This window comes from Propithecus coquereli, unplaced genomic scaffold (assembly GCF_000956105.1).
Source record: "Propithecus coquereli isolate 6110/MARCELLA unplaced genomic scaffold, Pcoq_1.0 Scaffold111, whole genome shotgun sequence".
NCBI lineage: Eukaryota > Metazoa > Chordata > Mammalia > Primates > Indriidae > Propithecus > Propithecus coquereli.
Window position 1 is genome coordinate 904833 of NW_012135081.1, and position 7951 is coordinate 912783.

At 42.0% G+C, this 7951-nt stretch overlaps 1 pseudogene; it reads left to right on the forward strand.

The window, feature by feature from the left end:
* Positions 1-5740, forward strand: part of LOC105814964 — an 8716-nt pseudogene extending 2976 nt beyond the window's left edge.
* Positions 5741-7951: the final 2211 nt, after the last annotated feature.

The window sequence follows — 7951 nt, forward strand, 5'->3', positions numbered from 1 at the left end:
GCTCTTGCTCAGGCTGGTTTCGAACTCCTGAGCTCAAACAATCCGCCCGCCTTGGCCTCCCAGAGAGCTAGGATTACAGGCGTGAGCCACCGCGCCCAGGCCCGCATTGCACTCTTGGTGTGTGCAAATACCCGTCCCCTCCTTCCTCTTCCCCACTCCCCCCTGCCCAACATCCAATAGATGTTATTCTTATATGTGCATTTAGGCTCACCTCTTTTTAACACTGAATAATATTCCATTGTCTGAAGGTACCCTAGTTTATCCATTTACCTGCTCAAGGACATCTTGGTTGCTTCCAAGTTTTGGCAATTATAAATAAAACTGCTGGCCAGGCATGGTGGCTCATGCCCATAATTCCAGCACTTTGGGAGGCTGGGGTAGGAGGATAACTTGAGCCCAGGAGTTCAAGATTGCAGTGAGCTATGATCATGCCACTGTACTCCAGCCTGAGCAACAAAGGAAACTCTGTCTCTAAACATAGATAAATAAATAAACAAAGCTGCTCTAAACATCCAAGTGTAGTTGTCTGTGTTGAGATAAATTTTCATCTCCTTTGGATAAAACCCAAGGAGCACAACTGCTGGATTGTATGGTAAGAGTACATTTAATTTCCTAAGAAATTGCCACACTGTCTTCCAAAGTGGCTGTACCATTTTGCATTCCCACCAGCAATGAATGAGAGTTTCCATTGCTCTACATCCTCACCAGCATGGTGAGGTGTTGTCAATGTTCTGAATTTTGGCCATTCTAATAGGCGTACAGTGGTATCTCATTGTATATCCCTGATGACATACGATGTGGAGCATCTTTTTATATGCTTATTTGTACATCTTGTTTGGTGAGGTGTCTGTTAAGATCTTTGGCCTGTTTTTTAATAGGGTTGTTTGTTTTCTTATTGTTGAGTTTAAAGATTCTTTGTTTACTTTGCATAACAGTCCTTTATCAGATATGCCTTTTGCAAATATTTTCTTCCAGTCTATGGCTCGTGTTTTCATTTTCTTGATAGTGTCTTCTTCTCCAGAGCAGAATTTTTTAATTTTAATGAAGTCAACCTTATCAATTCTTTCTTTCATGGATTGTGTCTTTACTGCTGTATATAAAAAGTGATCACCAAACCCAAGGCTATCTACATTTTCTCCTATGTTATCTTCTAGGAGTTTTATAGTTTTGCCTGTTTATACCCTTTGCCCATTTTTTTTTTTTTTTTTTTTTTGAGACAGAGTCTCGCTTTGTTGCCCGGGCTAGAGTGAGTGCCGTGGCGTCAGCCTAGTTCACAGCAACCTCAAACTCCTGGGCTCAAGCGATCCTCCTGCCTCAGCCTCCCGAGTAGCTGGGACTACAGGCATGCGCCACCATGCCCGGCTAATTTTTTTTATTTATTTTTAGTTGTCCAATTAATTTCTTTCTATTTTTAGTAGAGACGGGGTCTCGCTCTTGCTCAGGCTGGTCTCGAACTCCTGACCTTGAGCGATCCACCCACCTCGGCCTCCCAGAGTGCTAGGATTACAGGCATGAGCCACCGTGCCGGGCCCCCCTTTGCCCATTTTTATGTTGGTTTTCTTCCTTGTTGATTTGTAGAAAGAGCACTCTTCCAATATCTATACCACCCCAAACTTGATGGCATCAGACAACAACCATTTTATTTGCCCCATGGATTCTATGAAACAGGAATTTGGACTGGGCACAGCAGGATATCAATTAGGAAGACTTGAATGGCTGGAATCATTTGAAGTCTCCTTCATTTACAGGTGCAGCATTTGGGTTAGGATGACTCAAAAGCTGGGGCTTGGTTGGGACTGTTGACTGGAGCACTTACACGTGGCCTCTTCAAATGGCTTAGGTTCACAAGCTAACAGCTGGGTTCTAAGAGGGAGGTATCCCAAGAGCAAGTGTATAACAAGAGAGTTGGCAGAGACTGTTTGGCTTTTAATGATACAGCTTTGGAAGTCACACAGTATCACTTGTTCTATAGTCTATTATCTGAAGAAGGCACAAACTTGCCCATGTTGAAGGGGAGAGGACATGGACTCAACTTCTTTATGAAATCAGTATCAAAACATTGAAGACCATTTTTAAAAAACCACTTCAAATGTGGCTTCTAATTTTACAGCTGAGAGCATAAACAGGACTAGCAACAGTTGAAATGTAACATTTTGTATGCATATTCAAAAGATCCTTATTATCTGTAGGGCATTGATTAGAAATATGCTCTACTATTTAATTTGTGATAAATGATTAGTAAACATGTTTATTAATATAAATAAAACCCAGAGAATGACAAAAAATAAAACCACTATTCAAACATTTTTAACTTCCAGAAATACGATGGGTTTTTTTTTTTTTGAGACAGGGTCTCACGCTATCACTCAGGCTGGAGTGCAGTGGTGCGATCATAGCTCACTGCAGCCTTGAACTCCTAGGCTCAAGTGATCCTCCTGCCTCAGCCTCCCGAGTAGCTGGGACTACAAGCATACACCACCACACCCAGCTAAGTTTTTTATTTTTTTAGAGACAGGGTCTCGCTATGTTGCCCAGGCTGGTCTCAAACTCCCGGCCTCAAGCAAGCCTCCCATCTTGGCCTCCCAAAGTGTTGGGATTACAGATGTGAGCCACTGCATCTGGCCTGTACCCTACTTTTAAAAAACAGGTCGGGCATGGTGGCTGACACCTGTAATCCTAGCACTCTGGGAGGCCAAGGCAGGAGGATCGCTTGAGGTCAGAAGTTTGAGAACAGCCTGAACAAAGAGCAAGACCCCATCTCTACAAAAAATAGAAAAAATTATCTGGGTGTGGTGGCACATGCCTGCAGTCCCAGCTACAGGGGAGGCTAAGGAAGAGTCCAGGGGTTTGAGGTTGCAGTGAGCTATGATCACGCCATTGCACTGTACCCAGGGTGACAGAGCAAGATTCTGTCTTAAAAAATTAATAAATAAAACAAAACTTCAATATTTTCATAAGTGAGAACTTTCTTGTCCTGCAGCATTCCCTATCTCAGTTGATGGGAACTCCATCCTTCCACATGCTCAAGTGGTGGTTGTAAATATATCTTCAAATTCTTTGATATTCGTCCTTTAAAAGGTGAAGTCGAATTCCCTTCCCCTTGAAAGTAGACAAAACTCAGTAACAGAAACAGAGCTTACCTTGTGTGAGACCCCAGGCAAATATTTTTTGTGGGACCCCATCTATATAAATGATTTGATTTAAAATGTATTACATTCTAGGCCGGGTACAGTGGCTCACACCTGTAATCCTAGTAGTCTGGGAGGCTGAGGTGAGAGGATCACTTGAGGTCAGGAGTTCAAGACCAGCCTGATCAAGAGTGAGATCCAGTCTTTACTAAAAATAGAAAAAATTAGCCAGGTGTGGTGGCATGTGCCTATAGTCCCAACTACTCAGGAGACTGAGGCAGGAGGATCACTTGAGCCCAGGAGTTTGAGGTTGCTGTGAGCTAGGCTGATGCCATGGCACTCTAGCCCAGGAGGCCGAGCGAGACTCTGTCTCAAAAAATTAATAAATAAAATAAAATGTATTACATTCTTAGATATGATACATAAAGTATAAGCAACCAAAGAAAAATGGATAAATTTGATCTCATCAAAATTAAAAACATTTTTGCTTCAAAGAACCATGAAGAATGAGAAACATAACCCACAGAATGGGAGAAAATATTTGCTAACATATATCTGATAAGTATCCAGAATTCATCAAGAACTCTTACAACTCAACACAAAAAAAATAACCCAAGTAAAAAGTGAGCAGAATTTGAATAGACGTCTCTTTTTTTTTTTTTTTTTTGACAGAGTCTCACTGTGTTGCCCGGGCTAGAGTGCCGTGGCGTCATCCTCGCTCACAGCAACCTCAAACTCCTGGGCTCAAGCGATCCTCCTGCCTCAGCCTCCCGAGTAGCTGGGACTACAGGCATGCGCCACCATGCCCGGCTAATTTTTTTTATTTATTTTTAGTTGTCCAATTAATTTCTTTCTAATTTTAGTAGAGACGGGGTCTTGCTCTTGCTCAGGCTGGTTTCGAACTCCTGAGCTCAAACAAACCCCCGCCTCGGCCTCCCAGAGAGCTAGGATTATAGGCGTGAGCCACCGCACCCAGCCTGAATAGACATCTCTTGAAAGAGGAGATACAACAGCCAATAAGATGCTCAATATCATTAGTCACTAGGAAAATGCAAAGCAAAACCACAGTGAGATATTACTTCACACCTACTAAGATGGCTATAACCAAAACCATGGGTAACAATGACTGTTGGCAAAGATGTAGGGAAATTGGAGACCACATAAACTGCTGGTGAGAGCATAAAATGAAACAGCCACTTTGGAAAACAGTTTGGCAATTCCTCAAAAAATTAAATCTAAAGTTACCATATGACCCAGCAATTCTACTCTTAGGTATATATCCAAGCGAAATGAAAGCATGTGTCCACACAAAATCTTGTACTTGAAAGTTCATAGCAGCATTATTCATAACAGCCGAAAAGTAGAAACAACCCAAATGTTCATCAAAAGGTGAATGGACAAATGAAATGTAGTATAGGCTTACAATGAAATATGATTCAGCCATAAAAAGGAATGAAGTACTGATACATGCTACAACATGGATGAACCTTGAAATATTATGCTAAGAAGTCAGACACCAAAGGCCACATATTGCATGATTCTTATTATATGAAGCATCTAGAATAGGCAAATCTATAGAGATAGAAAGTAAATTAGTAGTTCTCAGGATGGAGGGGAGAGTGAAATTAACCCTGCTAATGAGTACAGGGATTTTTTGGGGGGGGGTAATGAAAATGTTCTGGAATTAGTAGTGGTGATGGAGTAGCTGCAGCGCTAGAAAGATGGTGGAGCAAGAGCAAAGAAAAAAAGATCCCTTGGTTCCAGAAAAATCTCCTGAAAAAGAGGAAGGCTTATCGAGCCCTCAAAGCCACCTAGGCAAAGCAGGCACATTTGGCAAAGAAGGAGCAGAGGAAAGGAAAAGGGCTCAGGTTTAAGTGACTGGAACCATTCCTGTGTGATTTCTGGCAGCAGCAATGTGACAGGGTGCGTCTCAGAAGACTAGAAGTGAAACCTCATGCCTTGGAATTACCAGGTAAACATTCCTCAGCCTTTGTTGTATGCATCTAAAGGATTAATGGGGTGAGTTTACTGGTGCACAGCACCATTGCAAGACTTCACCTGAAGAAAATTGTCAGTGGTGTCTTTGCCAAAGTCACCCCCCAGAGCCTAAAAATGCTGCATATAGTAGAACCTTAGGTGAGCTGGGGATTTCCAAATCTGAAGTCTGTCCGGGAACTCATCTTGAAATGTGGACAAGCTAAGATCAAGAATAAGATCAGGCTGGGTGCAGTGGCTCAGGCTCATGCCTGTAATCCTAGCACTTTGGGAGGCTGAGGCGGGAGGATTGCTCGAGTTCAGGAGTTCAAGACCAGCCTGAGTGCGAAAGAGCAAGACCCTGTGTCAAAAAAACAAAAGAATGAGACCATCCCTCTGACAGGCAACACAGTGATTGAGGAGCACCCGGGGAGGTTTAATGTCATTTGCTTGGGACACCTTATTCATGAAATTTCCTTCCCGGAGAAGTATTTCCAGGAGATCTCATGGTACTTGTGGACTTTCCACCCCTCGGTAGCCCATCACACTACCAAGAATAAATGGGCTTCCTCAAGGAGATGGGCTCACCTAACGATCGCAGTGAATGCATCGATCAGCTCACCCACCAGCTAAACTAAACCCAGAATATCTAAAGGCACAGTGCATTGAAAGCATGTGTTTTTGTTTTTTGGAATTGTAATCAAGTATCTTCAGAGATGATTATTTTCTGCTCTATCTTCAAAAACTGCAAAGAAAGGGTCAGGGAAAAGACAGTAGGTTATGTTCACAGCAGGCACTTCTCATCACAGTCCAATTCCAGTGTTTTCCACACTAGTGGCTGCTGCCTCTGAAGTCAGCACATGCCATGGAGGAAGGAGTCCCGCTTTGACACATCTTCTACCCTGAGGTTTAATGTTGGTGAATGAATAATGCAAGCATGTGTACAAGGCTCCCTACGGCTCCTGCAACAGTGGACAAAGCCCAGGGGCATACTTGAACCTGGGGGTTCCTAGGGCCTTGTTTTGAAAAGACTTGAAAATACAATTAGGAAGAAGAGCTCAAAAACAAGCTCTCAGTTGTGTCTTCTGTGAGTTCACGTTCCAAGTTTTCAGTGATGGCTTTGAGAGCACTAAGTGTATCTGGCCGGGCCTAAGAGTATCTGGTGGCTTTTGTTTCCTAGCTTGCAATTGGCTTAGTCCTTTTCTCTAGCTCAGGATTTGAGAACGAAGGACACCTTTGCCAGGAAAACATGCAAATATTCAATATTTTGCTTATAATTTTAGGGTGTTCATAGACTCTTCTCCTCAGGGACCTATGTGCCTTACGTGAGGAAGTCCTGCTCTTACCAGGATTGATCACCCAGGCTTTATCTTGCTAGTCTCTGCTTCCATTGTCCTGTGGAGGACTAGAGCTTACCACGATAGCTTTTCCCTTCACAATGGCAGATTGTGTTGCCCCCTGCACTGTCTACAACTCTGGGAAATGCCCACCATTTTCCCCCGTGGGCTTCAGGATGGAATTTCCTGGTGTCTCTGATGATCATCCTCTCCTTAGAACACAGATAAGGAAGGAATGAACCATTTTCTCAGTTTGGCATGGATGAAATTAGCACTATTTGGCTTTTTAGGCCTCAGGCAGCCAGCTTAATTTACCTTTTCCTTGCATATTCTGGACTCCAGAAATATTGCCCTTTATCCTGCTGATAATGATGTAATAGACCAGCAACAGGGCTTCTGGGAATGTTAATCCTGAGAAAAACGAGTCCAAAACTGGTTGTGTTTTTCATCAGTGTCTACCCCTAAGTGGGCCTTCCCTCCACTCCCTTTACTTAGTTACTTGCCATCTGAGCAATTGGTGAGGATGTGCTAGGCCTAGGTTAAACTTGAAAGCATGCTTGACCATTGCATTCCCTGGTCCTTTCAAATCAGCTTTGCTGCAATCCTGGCTCATGGGGCTCTCAAATATAGCTATGAAATTGAGTTAGAAGTATAACAACATTTCAAAATGTGCCAGGTTATGAGGTAATTAATTAGGTTGGTTGGCTCCAGAGTTAACCTGCCAGGAATAGCTGTTATAGATGTTACTCTTATACTGTAAAGCATTGTGAAATCAGATTACCTTAAAATGATGCATCACAAAGTCATGGGAAAAAAGCAGTTGTGTGGAGACCCAGGGTTTACATCCCAGCTCTGTCTTATACTAAATATGGGAATAGTAGTTCCACTCTTGCCTGTAAAATGGACTACTGTGCTCTAGCCTGTCTGCCTCATGTGGTGGTTAAAAGCAGTAAGCAAAATAAGTTTGTAATTTATAATTCTATATAAATAAAAGAGGTTATCATAAAAAAGTAGTTACTATTGTGCAATCTTGGGAATATACTAAAAATGACTGATATGTACATTTTAAAAGGGTGAATTTTATGGTATGCTGAATTATGTCTCAATTTTAAAATGTATTACAAAATTTACAATCCTATGTGAGGTATAATGATAAAATGATTTATCAATGAAGATTTAGAATAATGGGTAGAAAAGAGGTATCAGTTTATTGTCCATATCAGAGTATGTGATGATTCTTCATAGTATACAGCTACTATCTCTTCTTGTCCAAAAGTTACATTCTTCCTGTTCTTTATTGTCAAATGTGCCATTCCTGGCTAATTTCCTATCTCCCACCAGGAGACAAGGTAGTAGCTCTGTTAATACAATGCCATGGCCCTTTGGAACTTGTTTGTATTGAAACAATATAGATATTTTTGACTCTAGAGTTCCATAACACTGCTGATTACAACAATATTACTCATGATACATCACTACCTTGCCCATGACGTTCTCAAAAATTATTCCTGT